A 14,471-nucleotide genomic window follows, 5' to 3' on the forward strand; every position below is an offset into this window, starting at 1 on the left:
GCTCCTGCTCAGGTGAGTCCTTCGTTACCTGTAGCAATTCCCTGAGCAGTTTACGAGCTCTCGACCAGTATTTCCCTCGTTTTCGTCTGGTGATGGCTGTCCATGAGTCCCTGCATACTCTTGCACGTAGCGGCCGCTCTGTTGTCTTTGTGTGGACCCCAGGCCATGTTGGGATCCCCGGCAATGAGAATGTTGACCGCCTGGCGAAAGAGGCCACCAGTAAACCACCTCTGGAGATTGGCCTCCCGGCGACTGATTTGCGGGCACTATTACGCCACAAAGTTTTCGATTTCTGGGACACTGAAAGGCGCAACCTGCCCGTGCCAAACAAACTCCGTCGTATCAAGGAGACGACGACTGTTTGGCGGTCATCCCTGCGAGCCACCCGCAGGGACTCAGTCGTCGTTTGTCGGCTCCGCATTGGCCACACCCGACTGACGCACAGTTATTTACTGTGTCGTGAGGATCCACCTCTTTGTCGTTGTGGGGCGTCCTTGACGGTGGTCCATATTCTGTTGGAGTGCACCCTTTTAACTGTGCTCAGGCAGACTTTTGCGCTGCCTGATAAGCTCCCTGCGCTTTTAACTGACGACTCTGCCATAGCGGACTTAGTTTTGCGTTTTATTCAGGCAGGGGGATTTTATCGCTTAATATAAATGCGTGTGTTTTATTTGTTGATTTTGGCCTTTGGCCTACGGTTTTAAACTCAGTTTTTAATGTGTTCTCGGTGGTTGACTTTTCCTTTTTTTTGTTCCTATGGTCGGCTGACCACCGTCGCACTCCGTGTGATTTTATTTCGTTTTGTCTGGTCCTTGTCTACGTTTCTTTTGTTCTGTGTCGTCTGTCTCCTATTCTGTTGAACATTTTTTAATCTCTGTGGGTATTTTTAGTATTTTGGAAAAAGGGACCGATGACCTCTGCAGTTTGGTCCCTTTCATCCTTAAACCAACCAACCTGTGTCCATTCATGCGAATGGACAGTTTCGTTGGTAAATCACGTGTGTGCTTTCACACATGGCTCTGCCTTTGATCGTGTACACCTTCCGGGGTACAGGACTGGAGGAGGTGGTGGTGGGAGGGTGCATGGGACAGGTTTTACACCGAAGGCGGTTACAAGGGTAGGAGCCAGAGGGTAGGGAAGGTGGTTTGGGGATTTCATAGGGAACTAAGAGGTTACGAAGGTTAGGTGGACGGCGGAAAGACACGCTTGGTGGAGTGGGGAGGATTTCATGAAGGATGGATCTCATTTCAGGGCAGGATTTGAGGAAGTCGTATCCCTGCTGGAGAGCCACATTCAGAGTCTGATCCAGTCCCAGAAAGTATCCTGTTACAAGTGGGGCACTTTTGTGGTTCTTCTGTGGGAGGTTCTGGGTTTGAGGGGATGAGGAAGTGGCTCTGGTTATTTGCTTCTGTACCAGGTCGGGAGGGTAGTTGTGGGATGCGAAAGCTGTTTTCAGGTTGTTGGTGTAATGGTTCAGGGATTCAGGACTGGAGCAGATTCATTTGCCACGAAGACCTAGGCTGTAGGGAAGGGACTGTTTGATGTGGAATGGGTGGCAGCTGTCATAATGGAGGTACTGTTGCTTGTTGGTGGGTTTGATGTGGACGGACGTGTGAAGCTGGCCATTGGACAGATGGAGGTCAACGTCAAGGAAAGTGGCATGGGATTTGGAGTAGGACGAGGTGAATCTGATGAAACCAAAGGAGTTGAGGTTGGAGAGGAAATTCTGTAGTTCTTCACTGTGAGTCCAGATCATGAAGATGTCATCAATAAATCTGTACCAAACTTTGGGTTGGCAGGCCTGGGTAACCAAGAAGGCTTCCTCTAAGCGACCCATGAATAGGTTAGCGTACAAGGGGGCCATCCTGGTACCCATGGCTGTTCCCTTTAATTGTTGGTGTGTCTGGCCTTCAAAAGTGAAGAAGTTGTGAGTCAGGATGAAGCTGGCTAAGGTAATGAGAAAAGAGGTTTTAGGTAGGGTGGCAGGTGATTGGCGTGAAATGAAGTGCTCCATCGCAGCAAGGCCCTGGACGTGCGGAATATTTGTGTATAAGGAAGTGGCATCAATGGTTACAAGCATCATCCCAGCCACCCCATTGTAGCTGGTTACCAAGCCCCCACAGAACGTATCTCTGCATATGTAGATCAACACCTTCAACCCATTACATGCAGTCTCCCATCCTTCATCAAAGACACCAACCACTTTCTCGAACGTCTGGAATCCTTACCCAATCTGTTACCCCTGGAAACCATCCTTGTAACCATTGATGCCACTTCCTTATCACAAATATCCCGCACGTCAGGGCCGCACTACGATGGAGCACTTCATTTCACGCCGATCACCTGCCACCCTGCCTAAAACCTCTTTCCTCATTACCTTAGCCAGCTTCATCCTGACTCACAACTTCTTCAGTTTTGAAGGCCAGACATACTAACAATTAAAGGGAACAGCCATGGGTACCAGGATGGCCCCCTTGTACGCTAACCTGTTCATGGGTCGCTTAGAGGAAGCCTTCTTGGTTACCCAGGCCTGCCAACCCAAAGTTTGGTACAGATTTATTGATGACATCTTCATGATCTGGACTCTCAGTGATGAACTACAGAATTTCCTCTCCAACCTCAACTCCTTTGGTTCCATCAGATTCACCTGGTCCTACTCCAAATCCCATGCCACTTTCCTTGATGTTGACCTCCATCTGTCCAATGGCCAGCTTCACACGTCCGTCCACATCAAACCCACCAACAAGCAACAGTACCTCCACTATGACAGCTGCCACCCATTCCACATCAAACGGTCCCTTCCCTACAACCTAGGTCTTCGTGGCAAACGAATCTGCTCCAGTCCGGAATCCCTGAACCATTACACCAACAACCTGAAAACAGCTTTCGCATCCCGCAATACCCTCTCGACCTGGTACAGAAGCAAATAACCAGAGCCACTTCCTCATCCCCTCAAACCCAGAACCTCCCACAGAAGAACCACAAAAGTGCCCCACTTGTAACAGGATTCTTTCCAGGACTGGATCAGACTCTGAATGTGGCTCTCCAGCAGGGATACGACTTGCAAAATCCTGCCCTGAAATGAGATCCATCCTTCAAGAAATCCTCCCCACTCCACCAAGAGTGTCTTTCCGCCGTCCACCTAACCTTCGTAACCTCTAAGTTCCCTATGAAATCCCCAAACCACCTTCCCTACCCTCTGGCTCCTACCCTTGTAACAGCCCCCGGTGTAAAACCTGTCCCATGCACCCTCCTACCACCACCTACTCCAGTCCTGTAACCCGAAGGTGTACATGATCAAAGGCAGAGCCACGTGTGAAGGCACCCACGTGACTTACCAACTGACCTGCCTACACTGTGAAGCTTTCTATGTGGGAATGACCAGCAACAAACTGTCCATTCGCATGAATGGACACAGGCAGACAGTGTTTGTTGGTAATGAGGATCACCCTGTGGCTAAACATGCGTTGGTGCACGGCCAGCACATCTTGGCACAGTGTTACACCCTCCGGGTTATCTGGATACTTCCCACTAACACGAACCTGACAGAACTCCGGAGATGGGAACTTGCCCTTCAGTATATCCTCTCTTCTCGTTATCCGCCAGGCCTCAACCTCTGCTAATTTCAAGTTGCCGCTGCTCATAGCTCACCTGTCATTCAACAACATCTTTGCCGCTGTACTTCTGCCTCGACTGACATCTCTGCCGAATCTCTTTGCCTTTACAAATGTCTGCTTGTGTCTGTGTATGTGTGGTTGGATATGGGTGTGTGTGCAAGTGTATACCTGTTCTTTTTTCCCCCTAAGGTAAGTCTTCCCGCTCCCGGGATTGGAATGACTCCTTACCCTCTCCCTTAAAACCCACATCCTTTCGTCTTTCCCTCTTTCCTGATGAAGCAACCGTTGGTTGCGAAAGCTAGAATTTTGTGTGTATGTTTGTGTTTGTTTGTGTGTCTATCGACCTGCCAGCGCTTTCGTATGGTAAGTCACATCATTTTTGTTTTTAGATATATTTTACTGCGTGGAATGTTTCCCTCTTATTATGCGTTCAGTTAACTAAGTAGAAATCAGTAATATCTTATCTCAGTGAGGAACTTGAAACTTTCAGCACAGGTCAGGAGCATGTAGAGGTGCTCTTCCTCTACTTGAAAAGAACAGTTGACCATGCACTGAGTAGATAGGTTCCTAGTAGAACAGTTCATAATGGGATGGAACCTCCGTGGTATACAGTCACTGTAAAGAAAACTTCTAAAGGAACATAGATTACTGCATAATAGGTGTAAAACAAAGTGTAGTATAATAGATTGAGAGATGCTGGATGAAACATGTTTGGCTGTCAAGAGAGCAACGCATGAAGCCTTCAATGACTACTGTAGCAGAATATTGTCAAATGACATTTCACAAAATCCAAATAAATTCTGGTCGTATGTAAGGGCTGTTAGTGGCACAAAAGTTAGTGTCCAGTCCCTAGCAAGTGAGACAGGAACTGAAATTGAGGGTAGCAAAGTAAAAGCAGAAATTCTGAACTCGATTTTCAAATGTTCCTTTGCAAATAAAAACCCAGAACTGCCCCAATTCAATCCTCGTACACTGAAAAAATGAACGAAATAGGTATTAATGTCAGTTGTGTTGAGAAACAGTTGAAATCATTAAACAAAGCTCCAGACCCCGATGGAATCTCAGTCAGATTCAATATTGAATTTGTGGCTGAGTTATCCTCTCTTCTCACTGTAATCTATCCAAAAAACCTTACCCAGTTTTTGGAAAAAGTTACAGATCACACCTGTCTGCAAGAAGGGTTGTAGGAGTGACAAAACTACCATCCAGTAGCCTTGACATCGATTTGTTGTAGATTCTTAGAAAATATTTTGAGCTCAAACATAATGAGGTATCTCAAACGGAACTACCTTCTCAATATCAACCAGCATGGTTTTCAAAAACATAGATGATATGAAATCCAACTCTCACTTTTCTCACATAACTTGCTGAAAGCGTTGGATCAAGGCAACAGGTAGATAGTGTTTCTTGATTTCCTAACAGTATTTGATTCTGTTCCACACCTACACTGTCTGTGAAAAGTATGATCATATGGTGTACCAAGTGAAATTCTTGACTGGATTGAGGACTTTTTGATAGGAAGGACACAGCATGTTACCTTGGATGGAGAGTCATCATCAGATGTAGAAGTAACTTCAGGTGTGCCCCAGGAAAGTGTGTTGGGGCCCTTGCAGTTCTTGTCCATTAATGACCTTGCTGTAAATCAGGATTTTTGCAGATGATGCAGTTATCTGTAATGAAGTGCTATTTCATAGAAGCTGCATATATATATTCAGTCAGATCTTGATGAGATTTCAACATGGTGCAGTGATTGGCAACTTGCTCTGAATGTTTAGAAATGTATAAACTTAGTATCCTGTGACTATAATATTGGTGAGTCACTGTCGGAATCTGCCAACTCGCACAAATACCTGTGTGTAACACTTTGTAGGAATATGAAATGGCATGATCACATAGGTTCAGTTGTGGGTAAAGCAGGTTGTAGACTTTGGTTTATTGGTATAATAATGGGGAAGTGCAATCAGTCTACTAAAGAGATGCTTCCAAGTCATTCGTGTGACCCCCCCCTAGACTATTGCTAAAGTGTGTGGGACTTGTACCAGATAAGACTAGCAGGAGACATTGAATGTATACAAAGAAAGGCAGCATGGTCACAGGTTTGCTTAATCCATGGGAGTGTCACAGAGATACTGAAGGAACTGAAATGGCAGACTGTTGAAGACAGTTGTAAACTATCCCAAGAAAGTGTATTAGCAAAGTTTCAAGAACTGTCTTTAAATGATTACTCTAGGGATATACTACAACCCGCCACATATTGCTCTCACAGAGGTCGTGAAGATAAGATTAGAATGATTACTGCTCACACAGAGGCATTCAGACAAATTCAGACAATCATTCTTCCACGCTCCATACATGAATGAAACCACCTTTCATTCCATGTAGGCTTTCACGGCCGGCGTCTTTATCAGTAAACTCTTCCGGGCTAAGTTGCCGTGGTCGATCTGTAGAACTTCTTCTCCCTGACGTTTCGTTCTCAACTGCGGAGAACATCTTCCGAGGTGAGTCGACGACTGGCTGCTAGGAGTTTTTTTTTTTTTTTTTTTTTTTTTTTAGCCATAGAAGACACAAGCAGCAAAAACAGTGAGAAGACACATAAGTCACAGAGCGGTGGGCAATAAAACAGGAGACACATAGAGACAATCACGGAGCCGTTCACACTCGTCGATAATCCACACTGCTAGCTGATGAGACGACGCACAACCACTGGAGAACCTACGCAAGAAGAAAGGTCAACAACTTTGCTCACTCACTTTTCTGCTACGCTGTCGTGATACCGGTATAGTTTCCAAGTTTTTAAAAGTGAGAAGAATGTTTCATTCGCCACAAGCTAACCGTATTTATTCTCGTATGGAACTGGCATTACTACGTGAGCGGATACATCAGACACGACGAGGACTGGCGGTATGTGATGGCCAACTGCTAAATCTTCATTTACTTATTAGCAATACTATGCAGTTTTGTCATTGGAACAAAGTGGACAGTTTAACATTTAGATCTATGGAGATTAGTGCAGAAGTGTCTTCCAATAGGCAGAAGGACAAGTTTGATCGTCTACAAGAGGGTCGACAGGAAACAGCGATTCCAAACAATTCCCAAACGGTTATTAATTTATCGGAAAAAGAATTGTCTAAGGAAGAACTTTCTGTTCTGTCTAAAGGAGGGAATTTTGCAATAACTCCATCCAAGATTCCTGTGGAGGACATTATTGCTAATATAGAGGCAGGAATTCGTCAGTTACCATCATATTCTGCTGATGAAATTAGAATGGAAACCTCCAGGATATTACGCAAAGCTAAGCCACCCAGCAGCAATCTGTCTCAAGGGGAAAGGAAGGCATTGCGGGAGATCAATGCAGACAAGAATGTTATTATAGTTGCTGCTGACAAGGGAAATGTTACTGTTTTAATGAATACTGAGGATTATCACAAGAAGATCAGTGATCTCCTGGAACCCAGCACATACAAGAAGTTGAAAAAGGATCCCACAACGAAAGTGCTGAATGCCACCAAGCGTCTGATAAAACAGTCTTCAATTCCTACAGAAGTTAAGAAGTATCTTTGTGAAACGGAGGCTTATCCTCCGAGATTATATGGATTACCAAAGATACATAAACCTGATGTTCCTTTGAGACCAATAGTCAGCGCAATTGGAGCTCCTACCCAAGAACTAGCCAGACACCTTGCCTCTTTGTTACAACCTCACATAGGCAAAACTGAGAGTCATATTAAAAACTCTCTACACTTCACTGAGAAATTGAGGGAAATTACTGTCGGTCCTAATGACATACTTGTCAGTTTTGATATAGTGTCTTTGTTCACGATGGTTCCAGTTGATGAAGCTCTCTCCCATATAGCCAATATGTTCCCTACTGATATAGTAGCCTTGTTCCAACACTGTCTATCCTCAACCTATTTTCAGTATAATGGTGAATTTTATGAACAGATCGATGGGGTAGCCATGGGAAGTCCCCTAAGTCCCGCAATTGCGAATTTATTCATGGAATATTTTGAACATCAAGCATTGCAGTCGGCCAAAAAAAGCCCCTCGAAGTGGTATCGGTATGTGGATGATACCTTTGTAATATGGAATCATGAGGAAGAAGACTTGAATGATTTTCTGGTACACTTAAATAGCATCAACCCAAAGATTAAATTTACTATGGAGAAGGAGAAGAATGGACAACTTAACTTCTTGGATGTATCAGTTATCAAACGGGCGGATGGGACCTTAGGCCATTAAGGTCTACAGGAAAGGTACACATACCGATCGCTACCTCCATAAGAACTCAAACCACCACCCTAGGCAAAAGAGGGGGGTCATAAAAACACTAGTGGATAGGGCCAATAATATTTGTGAACCAGGCTACTTACAAGAAGAACTAAATCATTTACGAATGGCCTTTGCGAGAAATGGTTATACAAAAAACGAGATTAATCGAGCACTTCACCCAAATAGAAAAATGCCTAAAAATAGGAGACAGCAACAACCATCAGCTGGAAAAGTATTTCTTCCGTTCATCCATAATATCACGGATCGCATTGGAAAAGTACTAGCCAAGTTTCAGGTAGAGACCATTTTTAGACCTACTAAGAAAATTAGTGAATGCCTAAGATCAACAAAAGATGCTCGTCACCCCCTAGCCACCCCAGGGGTATATAAAATTCCATGTAGTTGCGGCAGGGTTTACATAGGAACTACCAAAAGAAGCATCAATACACGGTTGACGGAGCACAAAAGAAACTGTCGCTTGGGACATATCGACAAATCGGCAGTAGCGGAACATGTTTTTAAGGATGGAGATCACGACATAAAATTTGGTGAAACAAGCGTGCTAGCGAGGACGTCGCACTATTATACACGTATGTATAGAGAGGCAATTGAAATCCACAAACATCAATACAATTTTAATCGTAAAGAAGAAGGATTAAAATTGGATAAGATATGGCGGTCGACGTTGCATCAATCACGTGACAATCGATTGCCTGCAATCGAGAGAACAGACGATAGCCAGAGATAGCTGCACATCGACGCCATGTGACGTGTGGTGGCGCCCCCTACGATCTCTATATAAGCGGCGGCCCCAGCTCCCAGCAGCCAGTCGTCGACTCACCTCGGAAGATGTTCTCCGCAGTTGAGAACGAAACGTCAGGGAGAAGAAGTTCTACAGATCGACCACGGCAACTTAGCCCGGAAGAGTTTACTGGTGAAACCACCTTTATTTTACCAAGACAAAAATTGTGATTTACTAAAGTTTCAAACCTTGACAGGAAATAATGGATTAGGCTGTCCATAAATTATAAACTAACATTATTGTGATGATGGAAAATCTCATATAAAGACGTGAAACAAATACTAACAAAGAGATAGAGGGGCTGGCCAGTACATCCAATAGATATACAAAACTTAACAGAAAATTTACGTATCCTAGCTTTTGGAACTTTGTTCCTTCATCAGGGAGGAGAGAGGGGAAAGAAGGGGAAGAAGAGAAAGTGGATTCAGTTACTCACAACCCAGGTTATGAAGCAACAGGGTAGAGGTAAACAGGGAGGGTAGCAAAGATGGAGGCATGGGTGTATACTCTACAGTATGTCAGCATGTTGCCTTGACCTGTTTGATCACCAGGTCTGACTCCAATTCGGTGCACACGGGACATCATCGAACAACTCCAGTGTCTCCCAAAAACAGCATTAACCATCCCTGTTTTGATGACAATGTGAAACAGGCATGGAACTTCATCCCACAAACTCATATCCAGCACAATGCATGTACGTTTCCATGCTTACATTCGGGCAGTTACACTGGATTTCAATGTATTAGTGTATCACATTTGCAATGGTGTATCTCGCACTTATATTATCCTGTGATCTTGCAACGTTAATCACTTAAATAAGTTACTTAGACATATATGTTCCTGAAATTTCATTACTCTACGTTAATTACTTTTTGGTGTTGCAATTTTTTTTTTTTTTTTTTTTTTTTTCGGTGTACATGATGACTACAATAATACATTATAATGTTTCTCCAGTGGTTCCAACATTAACTTTTTAACAGAAAAGATTTTGCTTACAGTTCATTTTTAAGTTAACATTCTAAACTTTTTAACAATCCATATTAAAGCTAGCAATAGTAACTATATTAATAATTGCTACTGTAAACAGTTACACATATGGACATCAGTTTTGAATAATGGGTTTTGAGTGTAAATAATGTTTTATGTAAGTGTTTGTATTGATACTTAAAATTAAATGTCATGTAATGAATGTCCAGATACTCATATGAAAAGTTTGGTTTGTTCAAGTTATTTACGAACGCGATGTACTGTGTTCTTCCATTAGAGAATGAGACTGTATTGTTTGTCGGTTTGATTACAAAATGCTAATAAGCTTTTAGTTAGAAAACCTTCTATAACTAGAATTATTAATATGAGAAAAATAGGAACAATGAAAGAACGGAAGATCAGTTGCAGAAACAAGAGTAGCTCTGAGTTGCAAGAGTGGTTGCTTTTCCCACACATGTCATTAACTGGCATTATCGCCACTATTAACTTACCGTGGTTTCACATCTCATCTGTTCATTGTTCCCCATGTCCTGCCCTTCTGTTCCCCCTTCCTATTAGACCATATATGCCTCTGTTACTGTAATCGATATGTAAACAATATTTATCACATGACCTTTTTTTGTTACAGGTTGTAATATTTGACATTGCAGCTTTTGAAAATGGAGCAGGATGTTGTGCCCTCTTTCCTATTGGAGTGTTTCTCTGTGATCAGAATTGGAGGCAGACAATTCACTTGAACTTCCAATGCTGTTGTTGATGTCTTTGAATCATGTTGTTTCTTTGTGATTAATAAAAAAATTATACAATCCAATGGTTTCTTCACCTTGTCTTTAAAAATTCCAGACCTATTGTTCAAACACATATTTTGAGAGTTATGCATCTGAGCATTTTTGTGGAAAGTGCGTTTCACTCATACTTTAAAGATAAATTGAATAATGGCCCCCATTTTGTGTGTTGGGGAAGATAATTTGATACAGCTAAACGCATATACGGGTACACACATTTGCTCGCGCCTGAGACAAAGTGAGAGTGATTCAAAGGAAGAATTCACTACTTTTTACCTACTTTCTGAATAACTCGTACTTTCGTCAGAAATGTCACACTGCAAAGTTGATTAGATAAAGGGACAAAAATGAGAGTAAAATATAATTTGAATATCAGAAAAAATAACCACTTAGTGTTTGTGTAATACTTTACGGCAAGCCTAAAATTAATTTTTAAGCATTGGGAAATCTGGGATGGAATAACAATAATATGAAATAGGATAGCTTTCTGATCCCCACCTAGAGGAGACACTGAGTGGCAGACTGGCGCATTGAAGGAAGATTTTTAGATATTAGAAAGTATGGGACAGTCCTCATCAAGCAGGTGTGGTGGTGTGAGGCTGGGGTGGGAGCAGGTAAAGGCCTAGATATGTGAGACAGAGAGACTAGCAAAGGTTTAGGTAACGGGGGTTTACAGGAGTGAAGAATATGTCGCAGCTAGAGTTTCTAGGCTTCGTTCCTGTGGCCCCACACCTCAATGCCCTCCCCTGCTCCCATTCCAACCTCACACACTGTTACTGTCCCCCTAGTACACCTCTCTCTGTCTGTCCACCTCCACACTCCCAACCAGCAGAGACTCCCTATGCTGAGGTGGGCTCTGTCCATTAGATTACACTCGTAAGATAAAAATAAACATTATGCAGCATGAAAGAATTATCTGTGTGGGATGGAAATATGTAGATGTGATGTACGTGCACAGACAAAAAAAAAAAAAAAAAAAAAAAAAAAAAAAATTACAATGTCAGAAAAATTGAATCATTTATTCAAGAGAAAGAGCTTCACAAATTGAGCAAGTTGGTCCACCTCTGACTCTTGAACAAGCTTGGCATTGATAGATTTGTTGGATGTCCTACTGAGGGACATCAAGCCAAATTCTATCCAAGTGGCGCATTGTATTGTCTAAATCATGAGCTGGTTGGGTGGCCCTGCCCATAATGCCCCAGACATACTCAGTTGGGGAGAGATCCCGTGACCTTGCTGGCAAAGATAACGTGTGGCAAGTATGAAGACGAATTGTGTGTGGGCAGGCATTATCTTGCTGAAATGTAAGCAAATGATGGCTTGTCATGAAGAGAAACAAAATGGGGTTTATAATATCGTCAACAGATATCTGTGTTGTAATCGTGACACAGATGACAACCAAAGGGGTCCTGTTATGAAAAGAAATGGCACAGTAGACCATCAGTCCTCGTTTGGCTGTATGGCAGCCAGCACCCGGGTTGGTATCGCACTGCTATCTGGTGTGTCCCCAGGCATGTCCCTGGTCTGGAATTGCATTGACTGGAATATAATTGGCTTCAGTGATGAATCCCACTATGAACTGAGCCCCAATGATCAGCACAGATGTGTCTGAAGACACCCCAGACGGTGGGATACCACCGTGAATGTCACATCCCATACGGTCCAACTACCAGGACTGATGATCTGGGGTGCGATTTCTTTTCGTAACAGATCCCTTTTGGTCAACAGACGACTATGCTGTAGGGGTGACATGGATGTCACCCCTACAGCATAGTGGTCTGTTGACAATACTGTACATCCTATTTTGTTTCCCTTCTTGGCAAGCCATAGATTGCTTACATTTCAGCAAGATAATGCCTGTCCGCACACAGCTTGTCCTTGTGCTTGCCAAACCCTACCTTGGCCAGCAAAGTTGCTGGATCTCTCCCCAATTGAGAATGTAAGGAGCATTATGGGCAGGGCCGTTAGACCACCTCGAGATTTTGACTTTCTGCCGTGACATTTGAATAGAATTTGGCATGGTGTCCCTCTGTTGGACATCCAACAACTCAATCAGCCAGAGCCAAGCTTGTATAAGGGCCAGAGGTGGACCATCTCATCCAATTTGTGATGCTCTTTCTCTTGAATAAATCGTCCAGTTTTTTCTGAAACTGTAATTATTTTTCTGTCTTCACATGTATGTCACATTTACTGATTTCAGCCCTATTTGGTATTTGGATAATTCCTTCAGTACCTAAGTGTTTTTTTGAGTATATAGTATCTGACAGTTTCTTTTTTTTTTCAGTATGCTTGTCTGCTGCCCATTGCCTGCTCTAACTGGTGAGTAGCAATCTGTCCTATTTCATATTGTTAGAATTAACTTTTGACACTCAATATTTATGATGCAAGCAAACTGTTATTGCCACTTGACATGATTGTGAATGGTACTCTGTTAGCCATTGGCACAAATGGATTGACATGATAAAACAAGAGTCCACAGCTTTTACAAACTTTTTGAATGTGATAAATACAGCTTACTGCTGTCAATACTTTTGTTAATTACAATATTGATCGTTTGTTATTTTCAAGCATACATGTCAGGTGCCACGACACCTTTGAATTACTGCAAATGGACAAAGATGACCAGACTCATTTCTCTTCAGTAGAAGCAACTATCGACAAGAGAAGAAACTTGATGTCATTCAAATCTACTTTTTCATTGGTAGAGATCTTTCACTCATGGGATTAGCAGCAGAGATTAAAAAGGAGCAGCAGCAAACAGATCCAAGGCATCCATTGTTTGGAACTCATGTTCTTCCATCACAACTCCTTATAATAGTATCAGCTCTGGAGAACTAAGTCCCGATTCATTTTCTTGTAACAAAATAGACTGGCATTACCTTGCAGTTAAAAATGGGAAGCTTTACATGAATGTCCTACATGCAGTTTTTTTATACTTGTGCTCTTTGAGTTCCTGTCCTAGAATACATTAAAATATTAAAAAATGTGTAAATTAATGTTTGAAACAATCCTAACCTTTCAATGGAAACCAGGAAAGACTTAGAAACATTATCATTTTTTTTAAAAAAAAATCAAGGAAAGGTAATGTAGGGAACTATCAGGGAAAGTCTGCTGTACCCTTCCTGTTGTGTACTGTGTTATTGTTATTCTTAATTTTTTAAAATTTGATAATGGCCATTAAAGACCATGCAGAATAGCAATTGCACATTACTAGAAGCTGCCTTTACATTCTTCCTCCAACAGCCCGTTGTATTTGCTCAGCGTAGAAGCCTTTAAAGTTGTAACTCTGGTCGGTCTGAGACGCCGCCTAGATTTAATCCAGCCTGTCAAAGATCCCTTTGTCATTCCCCTGAACTACGTCAGAAACTTTAGGGTTGTTTCCAAGAGTATTAAAAATCTGTTTTGTCAACCTGACCTTAAAACTTTCGTCTTCCTGACTCGACAGGTGCAGGCAGTATTTCTTGATTTCTGAACAGCTTTTGACTTAGTGCCAGATCGATGCTTATTATCAAAATTGCTACCGTGAGGGGTATCGAGTGAAATTTGTCACTGGAATTGAGGATACTTTGGTAGGAATGACTTACATGTTATCTTGGCTGGGGAGTCATCATCTGATGTAGAAGTAACCTCAGATGTGTCATAGAGAGGTATGTTGTGACCATTGCTGTTCGTGTTCATGTAATTTAATGACTTTGCAGACAATATTAATAGTAAAGCACTCTTTTCACAGATAGTGCATTTATCTAGAATAAAGTACAATCTGAAAGAAATTGTACAAACATTCGTCAGATCTTGATAATTTCAAACTTTCTTTTAAATGTTCAGACATGTGAAATCGTGCATTTTGCAAAATGAAGAAAACACAGTGTGGTATGACTACAGTATCAGGGTGTCTTGCTTGGATTAAGTCTATTCATACAATTACCTGGGTGAAGCACTTTGTAGGGATATGAAATGGAACAGTCATATGGGCCCACTCAGGGGTAAGGCAGGCGAAAGAGTTAGATTTTT

This window comes from Schistocerca piceifrons, chromosome X (assembly GCF_021461385.2).
Source record: "Schistocerca piceifrons isolate TAMUIC-IGC-003096 chromosome X, iqSchPice1.1, whole genome shotgun sequence".
NCBI classification, from domain to species: Eukaryota; Metazoa; Arthropoda; class Insecta; order Orthoptera; family Acrididae; genus Schistocerca; species Schistocerca piceifrons.